We start from the raw sequence: 11,213 nt of genomic DNA, 5'->3' as shown, positions 1-11,213 counted from the left end.
TAGTCCCTGAGACATACAGTCTTCTCATGGGGGAACCACGCATGCTGTTGAAATACAGTCAGTTTTCTCTGGCTTTTGGCTTCATAAAATATTTTCTTTGTTATATGGCTGAGAGGCAAGCGCTGTACAGTGATTGGATACTGATCATTGATTCAAAGGAAGCAAGCAATCTACCCTTCTATCACGTAACACGTTGTTTTAAAAAAAACCAACCTCCTGATTAGCAATACTTTCTCTGTGTCTGACCCTCCACACCCTCTCACAGCTTGGCTAGCCCCTTTCCTCTGCAGCTCTCTGGGCCTGCTACCTTTGCACTAGCATAGTCTGCTCTTTTTCATCTGTCAAATCCAGCAGAAGAGTAAAGGGAGCTTTATAGGTGTAGTGATGTGTCAATGTGTTGAAAAGTCTTGACATTTTGAATATTCTACTTGAACCATTAACCTGCTCCTCTCTGAGCAGGAGATGGTCAGTCTTTTGAAAGACTGTGGTGGTGATTATTAATCACGGCAGGAGCACGGGGAAGCTGCAAAAACCTTAGAGTACAGAAAGAGTTACTATACTCAGTTTTCTGAGCATGGATTTACAGAAGTGGTTTTGTTTTCAAATTGTGATTTTTTGATGCTACTGCTATCTGTACATGAGAATGAAACAATTTTAGAACATTAAGAGTGTTTATTTTTCTCTTGCTCAAGCCCCAGTCCAAGCTCACGGGCAAACCATTTAAGCTTGAAAATTGAGAATAAGCATTACTTTTTTTATTAGTAAGTCAATGTTTAGAACAAAGAACGTAGCACGCCATTCTTCTGTTCTACAAAGACAAATCTGTCCTGCTCTACAAGAGGACAAGTATATAAATACCACCTTGTTTCTGCACATGTCAGTGTGTACTTGTACCACGTAATTAGCAATAGTGGACTTTGTTCATTGATGATCTTAAATCTCTTGTGTACGAGTCATACTTGGCTTTTTACTCTCCTAATTTTGGCTTTTATGAGTTTTTACGTGCCATTATGTTTGCCACTACAGAATGACAAACGTTCACATAGAAAAGAGGAGAAAAGCTCAAGTGCCTTCATGGGAATTCACTAAATAAACAACTGATCAAGTGCTTAATGATGGCTTACATATTGCTTCACCTCTGGTAACATGGGAGTCCACACCCATGGCCTGGAGAAGAGGCCAAGCCAAGTGGAGGAGAGGCCAAGCTATCATACTTCTTACTTGCCAAGATGAGGAGTGGAAAGAATGAAGGTTTTAGGCTGGTTGCAGTTCTTTTCACTTTTTCCCTTTGTGCTTGTCTTTGCTTCTGGTTCCAGATGCAGTTGACAGAGAGATGAGCTCTTCTCAAAGTACATACTTGAGTTTTCCAGACTTGGCTGGTTAGCTGCTGGACTGAATTCCTGGGGCTAGGCAGGTCTCAGTGATTGGCTAGTGGGTGGGAAGACGGTTCTGTGGAGGCAGCAATTATTTCTCAAGTGCTGACAATGTACTTGGCTGGGTACAAGGCACGGATAGGAAGGCTGTACCTGTTCTGGAGAGTTGCAGTTTAGCTTACAGACTGAAATAGAAAGACTAGGTGCAGAAGGAGCTACTATGAATACTTCTCATACTTTAATTTAGTGCTTTTCAGAAAGAGTTAAGGTTTGTATGAAGAGAGAACAGGTCTCTATTTGCCAGGGCTGTGTCTGTTACCTAGACAGGACCACAGAGCAAACAGGAAGAGAGAAATGGGAGAAAGAAACTCAGAGGGAACTGGAGTGACTGGCATTATTAGAGAGAATGGGAAAAGATTAAGATATTATAAAAGCTAAGTCTAATATGAACTGACTTGTATACAACATGGAAGGTAAAAAGAAAAATTTGCATTTGATGGCCAAGGGTAAACTCACGCACATTCGGAAGAAGATGCAATGATACAGCCTACGAGCAAAGAAGCTAGTTGACAGCGGAGCAGTTTGAAATGAAGAGAGGGCAGTTATGAAGCACTTAAGTAGCCAAAGGAAAGCAAGATTATTGGGGAAAGGAAGATATCATGGGTAAATGATTTGGGTACTAAAAGAGCAAAGGATATCTTTCAGAAAGTCATGACAAAATGAACTGAAATCCTGAGAAGGCATAGAGAGTGAGAAGACTTTGACATGAGTTAGAAATAGCAGGAGGAGAACAATGATCAGAATACTTATCTATTTTTTAATCATGTGAGAATTAATTTTTACAAGACCAAACCACCCCTTTTCCTTTTTTCTCCCATCTTTAGTCCCTCCTCCCTCCCATATGCACTAAATGACTGCAGTGGAACTGTGCTGTAGGTATGGTATATTCCGATTAAACAGTCTGTAATGTACATTGAGATATAGTGCACCAAAAATTATATGTAGAATGCCAATTACATAAAATAAATCTCTGCATTCTTGCTGCACCATGGTGAGGTAGCTTAGTTACAAACTTGACCACCCATGAATGCTAAGCACACAGCAGGGGGACTTTTGGACTCACAACTCAACTATTATCTTAGTAGTAGGGTATGAATCTCTTTGAATGTGAAAGCCTGGTTTTGTTTAAATGAAGAACATAAGAAAAGGCTGCCTTTCCTTCATTTTTTTTCTTGAGCAGATGAAAGGTGGATAGAAGTGGCTGTAAATTTTAGGAAGGAAAGAAGTGGAAAAGGGCTAAAGCTTACTGAGGAGGAATTGAGTTTTTTTCCAGCCATGCTCCTGAACTATCTGAATGTAAGACTCTCCTGTACAAAACTGTCACTACTTGGTCTATATAAATTCACTGTCAGAACAATGGGTACTTTTTGGAAAGGAAACTAGACTGTATTATATCATTCAGCAGCTAATAGAAGAAAGAGAATAGCCACTTCTTTCCAACTTTCATGCTCTAAGATGTATGCAGGAGGTGGCAGGAGTATAGGTGAGTGTTCAGTTCTTACTACAGTTGGCTCTTGTGGTGATTTATCCAGATTGCAGATTAACTTTGTAAGAGATTCAGAGACATAAAAGCATGGGGCTGGCAAGTTAGCTTAAGCAGAGTGACATCTGGCTATGACTGTAGGGGTCACCTGGAAGCAATTTAGTTGCTTTCATGCAGCACAGGGTCAGGAGACCTGCGCTGAGTACCACCAATATGGCTGTTGCAATAGCATATTATCATTGCTAGAAAAACTGAGGAATGTAATTCAGAGACCTTATCTGGGTCCAGCTAAACCAGCTGAGCTAAGAAGCACTTGCTGGTTCACACTGACTCTTGCTGATTCCGTGGGTGTCACTATGTGTGTCTAATTTCTAGAGATTGCTGGCAGCACAGCAGGAAGGGACACAGCCGCTCCGGTCCAGGCCGCAATCGAGCAAACAAGCCCTCTGCCTACTGGAAGTACTGGCAGTTTCCCTGGCAGAATTCCCTGTCTCTTCCTCCCCGCTCCAGGTGTTTAGCTGCTTACTGGCTCTCCTTTTGCGCTGGCCACGCAGAACCCAGACTATCTCTCTCAAAGCACTCAAGGTGACGAGAGTTATCTTTTTAATGAGGTTTTCATATTTTTCCAAGCTATCTTAGTCCCCCATTACTTGGTTTCCGTTTGTGTTACTGATTTTGACTTTTTTCTATCAGTTTTCTTTTCTTTCCTTTTTATGGAAATTTCACGCTTTCTTCACGTATCCCTGCTGGCCCTTTATGGCTTCCTAGTAGAGAACTGTTCTTTGCATCAGTACATGGGTTTCCACTTTCCCCAGCACCTTGATAGTCCATGTTCCTTGCTGTTCATGTCCTCTATGCCCAGAGCAGCTGATTCCCTCCACATTGTGATCTCCCATGCTACATTAACTGTGCTGATTGAACACATGAGAGTTTGCCAACTTGTGGCACAAGGCCTTTACATTCTTCCTGTACTCAGACTTGTACTTTGAGAGACTACTTTGGACGTTATCAATTTGCTAGGGAGGGCTTAAGGGATGGGGACAGTACTGGGGAATCATTATGCTTCTCCCTCTCTATCTGCTCATGCTGAAGTTTCTCCTTCCCTCCTCCGGAAAGGGGTCATCTCCACACGTAAATCAACTGCTTTCTTAGGATTTGTGATACCCTTCCCAAATTACTTTTATGCAAACAATAATTGCATGATCTCCCACAGCCTAAGACTTCAATTCTTTTCTTGGCACAGGTATTCCATAATACTTCTATAAAACTCATACCATTCTGCTTTTTGAAGCTCTGGAGTTTCTAGCTGTTCATCTCTGCAGTAATTCAAAATTTTCTTAGTAAAACATTTTTAGCCAGTCTGTAATTCGATGCACTAGTCTGGGTCTATATTGTTGAAAATGAACAGGGCTTCTTCCACCAGCTAGAAGAATAAAACAGACACCTAATAGGCTTCTGCTACTTTGTGGATGCTGCACAATCTTTCAAAAGCTTTAGGACAATTTTTGATACAGGATCCCTCTTTGTGGTGTGAACACAGGCTGTACGGGTTGGAAAACTGCTCCTACTCTGCTGGTTATGTCCTTTCCTCCAAGTCTCTTCACTTTCATGTTCTTTCAACTGTCAGTTCCATTCACCTTCTGTACTCTGCTTCTTGTGATGCCTGTTTGACTTTATCATCTGCCTTTTACCTGCCTCCAGTTTTCATGTTTCTGGCCTTTAATTTCAATTTTGCCTGTTGTAATGCAGAAAGTGTAGTTTTATTTCTTCTCACTATTTCAGTTTGAGGCTGACTTCTGGAACTGCCTGTCTCCAAAAAGCTGCCTTCTGAATACGCAACACCTCAGTTCTCTGGGGTCTTTCATGGCACCATCTAAGACTATGACTAAGCAGAGGGTTTTTTACATTCTGCTGCAGCACATTGCACAACTCTCTCCCCTACTCACCACATTGTTTCAAATTTTAATCACTGTTACATGTCCCCTGAGGCCCCTGGAATACAGGCTCATTGTCTTGCCACATGCCTGAGGGCTTTCCTGGCCACCAGTGGTCATCCAGAGACATGTTTTCCTTGTAAGTTCCTTTGCCAGCTCTCAAGTGCAGCCTGCTGCATACAGAAACACAGAGCCATGTGCATGTATGGATAGCTGGTCACCTTGCAAACCTGTAAGACACAGTCTTTTAGGATGGTCATTGGAAAGGAATGGAACGTCTTAGGGTTCAACCAATTTCCTTGATATAACTCCTAACTTCTAGCCACGTTAAGCTAAAAGTAACTAATTATTTATTTACAAAATCCTAAACAGATGGCACATATGCAAACTTGTAGATACAGATGAACAGAAGTGAAAGAAAAAAATGCACATTCCCTAAGGAGCACTTAATCCAGATCTGATGGTTTATTTTACTCTATATGACTAAACTGACAAGTTGGCAAGTGCTTGGCAGCATTTATAGCCAAGGTCTCTGGTTCTTACTAAGTCTTTATGTCTTCAGGTTACATTCAGTGAATAGTCTGAAGCTGGATTCCTTCACTCTCTTTGGTCCCTATGTACCTTTCGAGTCATTCAGATTGAAAGATTCCCCCCACCCTGCTAATATATCATTTATTAATTCAAGCAAGAAGGGATTTTGCCGTTCCTCCAACCAAACTATTGCTTGCTGCTTTGCACTTTCAAAGTGTTGATTTCTCTTGTGCATCACTTCAACATTTCTTACTTGCCTATACAGATCCTTTCCATGCTAACATTGTTAACTCTTTATGAGCATAACCCCCCTTCACCCTAGAGCTTGGAATATCCAAATCCCAGAGTGACACTTCTTCAGTTAGCTTGCTGATGGCATTTTATACAATTCCATAATTGGAATTGATTTATGCAGCTTATTACTGGCTCTTTGTTGAGATGAAGCTTGAAGGTAACCAATAACTTTGAGGTGTTAATAGGTGTGAGGACCCTTGGCTCCCTAGCTCCTCTGAATTTAGGCTTTTGAGAAATACCCTAATGAATTCCTATCCCTTTTTTTCCTCTTAGCATGCAATCCCTCCTTCTGTCCACTAATGCTCTTTCCTTTCCTGCCCTCACTTCTTTATTCTCTTTCTTCTTCTTCCCTATTTCCTGTCTCACATCTTCTTTTTCCTAATCTATCCCCCTCAGGGCTCTGATTCATGATCCCTGTCAGATCTAGTTGCATCGGCTGAAGAGATGTGGGGGAGGCAGTCTCTTTAGCCACTGCAGTTAACTCCAACAGGGATCATGAATCAGCTGCTGTAGTTCAGTCTGACATAGTAATGTAAACTGGAGTTGATGGCAACTGCATTAATATGACAGACTGAACTGCCTCAGCTGAGGGGTAGATGTACCACCTGTTCTGCCACCGCTGTGGTAGGGGTGGTAACCTCTGGCAGAGCAAAGGAGTAGCTAGCAGTGCATCACCCTTCATGGCCTCTGGGAATCGCTAACAGCTTGAGAGGCAGGGTCCTTAAACTTTCCATTCTTTCCAGTCCTCAGAAATTCTTCTACAGCTTCTTCAAATTTATCACTCCTTACAAAATCTCATAGTCCAAGACCACTAACTTAAAATGCCCACTCTCATCTCAACCCACCATATCTGAATGACAGAAAAATAAACTGGCACAAGTCTCTGCCTTGTGCCTCCAGGGGTGGAAAAGAAAAATGAGCAAATTCTCTATCTGTACCCAGTTAAGGACCATTGTTTTACTCCTCTCGTCCCTACATGCCAAAGGAACCACAGTTGTCAGGGATATTCTCTCCCTGTCAATGGAGGCATGACATCCATGATTTGTGTCTCATTCTGGCCAGCTGCTTATATGAAGAAGCTTTGCGGCAGTGCTGCTCTCCCCTCACATTAAGTCCCTAATTCATTTCAAAGGAGGAGTGGAATGAATAGTTGGTTCTAAGCATCCAAACAGAATGGGGTCAAGTTCTGCTCTTTCCTTCCATCTTCTCCAGAGCCTGAGTGCTCCATGGGAAACATACTGAAACTTTCATTCTGCACTCCCTCTTTAGCCCAGCTAAACTTAGTTCTGACAACAGTGATGATGCATCAAATATCTTCCGTTGCTTGCATTGCCCCTTTTTATTGCTCTCATCTGGGTTCAAATGAAAGATTTTTCACTTCAAATATTCTTACAGTATCTATAAGCCACCTTTTCATGTCAGTGGGATAAAGACTCGCTGGGAACTAAGTAAGAACAAGCAAATCTATCTAAATGACTGACCTTTGAAGCAGGAATGAAAGCACTAGAAATCAATGAAGAAAAGTTAAAACTTGCAGTTTTATTACTATGAAAAGTTCATGGAGTTTCAAAAGTGTTCTGAAAAGTATCAGCTAAAGCTTTAAAGTCAATAAGGGCAAAATGCTTCATCTATGTCTGCACTCAGTGGTGTCAGCAGGCAATAGCAGAAGGATGCACAGTATCTATGCTAAAGCAGCAGGGGCTCTGCGTAGGAAATTCCTAAAATTAAGATATCAGGCTAGATTTCACAGTATCTATATTCAGGAAAGTCACTTGGGTTTGCCTCCAGGCATGATCTGGCATTCAGTTTTTCAATTCAAGATGCTGGCTGCAGCATGTTGTGACTCTTCTAGCCTACATGACAAGGTCTCTTTCCCATGGAAAATACAGCAAGAGGAGAGAGATGGGGAAAGGTGTCAGGTCCCAGAGGTCCCTTCCCTTTCCCCTTCCTCCCCGGGGTTTAGCTCCCTACACTCAAGGTCGGCTCTCTGGTAAGAGCTGTGGAGCAGAGCTGGAAGAAGGCTCAGCAGCAGCTCCCACCTCCTGTGCTGGGAAGCTGCTTTTAAGCAGAGCCTCTTGCACTTGGCCCCTCCCGAGCTGCACGGCAGCTGTGCTGCGGCACTGTATGGGACCGGCCCCGAACCTCTGGGATCCTGACCCACGGACACGACTTTCTGGCTTGACCTTGGACCGGTCCCATCCCTAGGGCGGGCCACCACTGGACTTGCGGCCGACCCCGGTAACTGTCGCGGAGCTGCCCTGCGCCTCCTGCGCGGTGCTGGGGGCCGGGCCCCTGCCGGGGAAGCGCTGCCCAGCTGCCGGCTCGCCTCACAGACGCGCTGCCGCGGGCCCTGGCCCCCGCTTCGAGCCGGGAGGAAACCCGCCGACGCGCTTCCGCGACACCCGCCCGGAGCCCGGCGGGCCGCGGCAGCGCCCGGGGCCAGGCGCCCGCCTCCGCGGCGCCATCACCGTGAGTGCCAGAGCGGCGATGGCCGCTGAGCTGCGCCGCCCCGGGCTCTCCCCCGGCCCCGCTCACGGCGCGCCAGGAGCGCGCCGCACTTGCGCAGCTAAATACACGGCCCGGCCCGGCCGCCTCGAAGCCTCGCGAGGAGGGACGTGGCGGGCGGAGCGGAGCGGAGCCCCACCCCGGAGCGCGTGCGTCGGCGAAGGCGCGCACGAGCTGGGCCGGGCGGGCTCGGGGTCTGCCGGCAAGGTCCCCGTCTGGCCGCGGGAGCCGGGTGACCGTTACTCGCGCGGGGCGAGCGGCGGGAGCGGCGCGCGGGAACTGGTGACCGTTACCCGCGTGGCAGGCGGGCTCGCAGTCAGGTGGGAAGGGCCCCGGCGGGTGGAGGGGCGCCTGGCGCCGGAGGGCCTGGGCGCGTTGCCCGTTCGCGTTTAAGGCGGCTCTGTGAAGCCGAGCGGCCGTTGTTCGGGGTCGTGGTCTGGCGAGAAGAGTCCCGGCAGGCGGAGGGGGCGCCTCGCCCCGGGGCGGCCGGCCGCAGCTTCCCCTCGCTGCCTGCCGGCCTGCCTGGGCCCTGGGGGGCCGCGGCAGGGGGCTGGGCGGTTGACGGGGCGGGGCTGGGGCCGGGGCGCTGCTCGGGTCCTGCTCGCCCTCGCTGCTTGTGGGTTGTGCAGCAGTTTCAGGCTGTGCAGTTCAGCTTCTGGGAAACCGAGGAACAACTTCTGCAATCTGCAGGTCCAGGCTACTTCTGGGAAAGACTGACTCCTGGGGTTCAACTAGTGCTAGGGAGAGAGCTATACAGCTGCCTGGCCCAGCTGCCCTGGCTGGAGTAAATACCCCTGACATAGCAGAGGCCTCCCTCAGACCGAACTCCAGAGGGAGGATGTGCCATTCCAGGTCTGGGCTGTAGGGAGTGCCTGGAGCCTCTCCCTGGGGCTGGGGCAGGTGTGTGCTGGTTGAGGTGCTGTGATGTCCCATTAAGGAGCTGTGGGAGGAGGTGAGAAAACTTTGCAGGATCAGGGAATGCAAAAAAGGGGGTGGGAGAGTCTTCACAGAGTACCTTCAGAGAAGAAAACCTGAACCCTCAGCTGCCTAAGAGGAGGGGTAGGGGCAGCTAGAGATTGTGGTCTGTTGTGGGGCAAATGGAGACTTGTGTGATGGGGGGGTTGGAAGCTTGTGACTTAGGTGACAGAAGGTGGCTGCCTCTTCAGCTGCAGATCTAACTGCAGAATAGTTTCAGTGCCCTGGTAGCAGGCAAGGGAGGAAGCCATGTTAGACTGCGTCTAAGAATACTGGGTCCAGTTGTGGGCAATACATGAAAGCCATTAATAAACTGGAATGAGTTGAGCAGAGGGCCACCAATATTGTCAGGGGGCTGCAGCACTTGCCCTGTGAGGAAAGGCTGAAAAACTGGGCTTTTTCAGACTGAAGAAGAGAAGGCCTTGGGGGGACCTTCTAGTGCCTACAAGGAGGTTATTGAGGAAATGGGGTTAGTCTGTTCAGTGGGGAATGGTGGGAGGATGAGGGACAATAGGCATGAATTGGAAGAAGAGGTGTTCCGACTGGGTATAAGGAACAATTTTTTCATCCTGAAAACAGTCAGACAGTGGAATAGGTTGCCCAGAAAGACTTGCAGTCTCCATTCTCGGAGGTTTCCAAGACTTGTCTGGATAAAGGTGTGAGTAACCTGGTCTGACTTCTTGGCTGACCATGCTTTGAGTAGGAGGTTGGACTAGAGACCTCTTGAGGTTCCTTCTAACCTGAATTTTCCTAGTATTCTTGGGTCTTCTATTGTTCTAGTGGGCTGTTGCCTTATTACTTACCATATTGAGTGAAAAGGGAATGACAAATTGAAGAAAGAATAGTTTACTTTGAAGAAAGGAAGTGACAAGAAGGGGAAATTAAATATCTGCCTTGATTTAGTTTGCTCTCTAATGGAATCTGAGACTTTTGTTTTGAACCTTTGTGATTGTATTTTATTAGAGAATGGGGAAAAGAGTAAAAAGAAATTCGAAGAATTTGATGATGTTCTTCAGCACATGTTAAAAGTTTTTTATATGTTGCTTTTCCTAGATCTTTTGTACGAATCAACTGATGTTATTCAAACAGAGTATAGTTCTTCTATGAATTAAAGCATTTGTGAATTAAACCAAAAGTAAATAGCATCTTAGGGGGATGTTTTTTTTTTCTTTGTTATGCCTCACAGCAGATGCAGAAATATTTAGGATATGGTTAGAGCTCAGCATGCTTAATTTTTCTGTAGTTGTTTTGGTTTTTAAAATTCTCCCCTTACTCTCAGCAGTTGTTATTTCTGCTACTATAGCAGAAAAATGAGATGATTCAGCTCCTCTTTTATTTAGTCAGACACATCTGGGAATTTAATTTTCTGGAGAAGAAGAAAGAGAAAGTATCAAGAATAAAGTACAGATGACAGAGGTCTGTGCGGCTAAACTTTCAGTTTGGTTTAAATAACATAGCAAGGAATAGGAAGGAATGTAACCTTTTAAGCTTTTCTTTGTTTACAGATATGAAGACAGAGAACAGTAAATAAGTCCAAATTATAGTATGCCTTTTAAAAAATTGCATGATGTATCACCACCATATGGAAGTTGGTGTGCCCTTTCCCATAGGGATATGTCACTAAGAAGGGATTTATAGGCTGCTCGCTCATAATACAGTAATACTTATGATGGGTTGCCAGCTTTGCCCGTAACTGTTTCTAAAATTCTCTTTGGAACTGCACCCACGGCCAGCCAAGGACAGTGCCAGTCATACTCTTTGACAGTAATTTAGCATCTCAGTCCTTAAGAGCATGCCCAGTTTGCTGAGCACAGAACTCCATTTAGCACAGGAATAATTCATATGCTACAAGAAGCATTCCAGTGAACCACCCTGTTGCGCATTTGCTTTAATGGCTGTTTCCGGGATTTGCGAACTTTAAACAGTTCCCTGGAGATGCATGTGTTGCATTCCATTGGCCTTGTAACCCCCCGGAAGAAAACAAGGTGAGGGGGAACTGGATGAGGACCTTGGCCATCTGCAGATGGCCTGTAATCTAACTGCAGGTGCCTGAAATGT

At 45.8% G+C, this 11,213-nt stretch overlaps 1 long non-coding RNA gene across 1 annotated transcript in view; it reads left to right on the top strand.

Moving 5' to 3' along the window:
- Positions 1-7,841: 7,841 nt before the first annotated feature.
- LOC136992183 (uncharacterized) overlaps positions 7,842-11,213 on the top strand; it is a 181,526-nt gene continuing 178,154 nt past the window's right edge. Inside the window, exon 1 of the long non-coding RNA XR_010884257.1 lies at positions 7,842-7,913. This is a non-coding gene — a long non-coding RNA (uncharacterized lncRNA). The remainder of the gene's footprint in view (positions 7,914-11,213) is intronic.

Source organism: Apteryx mantelli, chromosome 5, assembly GCF_036417845.1.
Source record: "Apteryx mantelli isolate bAptMan1 chromosome 5, bAptMan1.hap1, whole genome shotgun sequence".
Taxonomy (NCBI): Eukaryota; Metazoa; Chordata; class Aves; order Apterygiformes; family Apterygidae; genus Apteryx; species Apteryx mantelli.
Note: the sequence above shows the minus strand (reverse complement) of the source record. Positions and strands in the feature narration are given on the sequence as shown.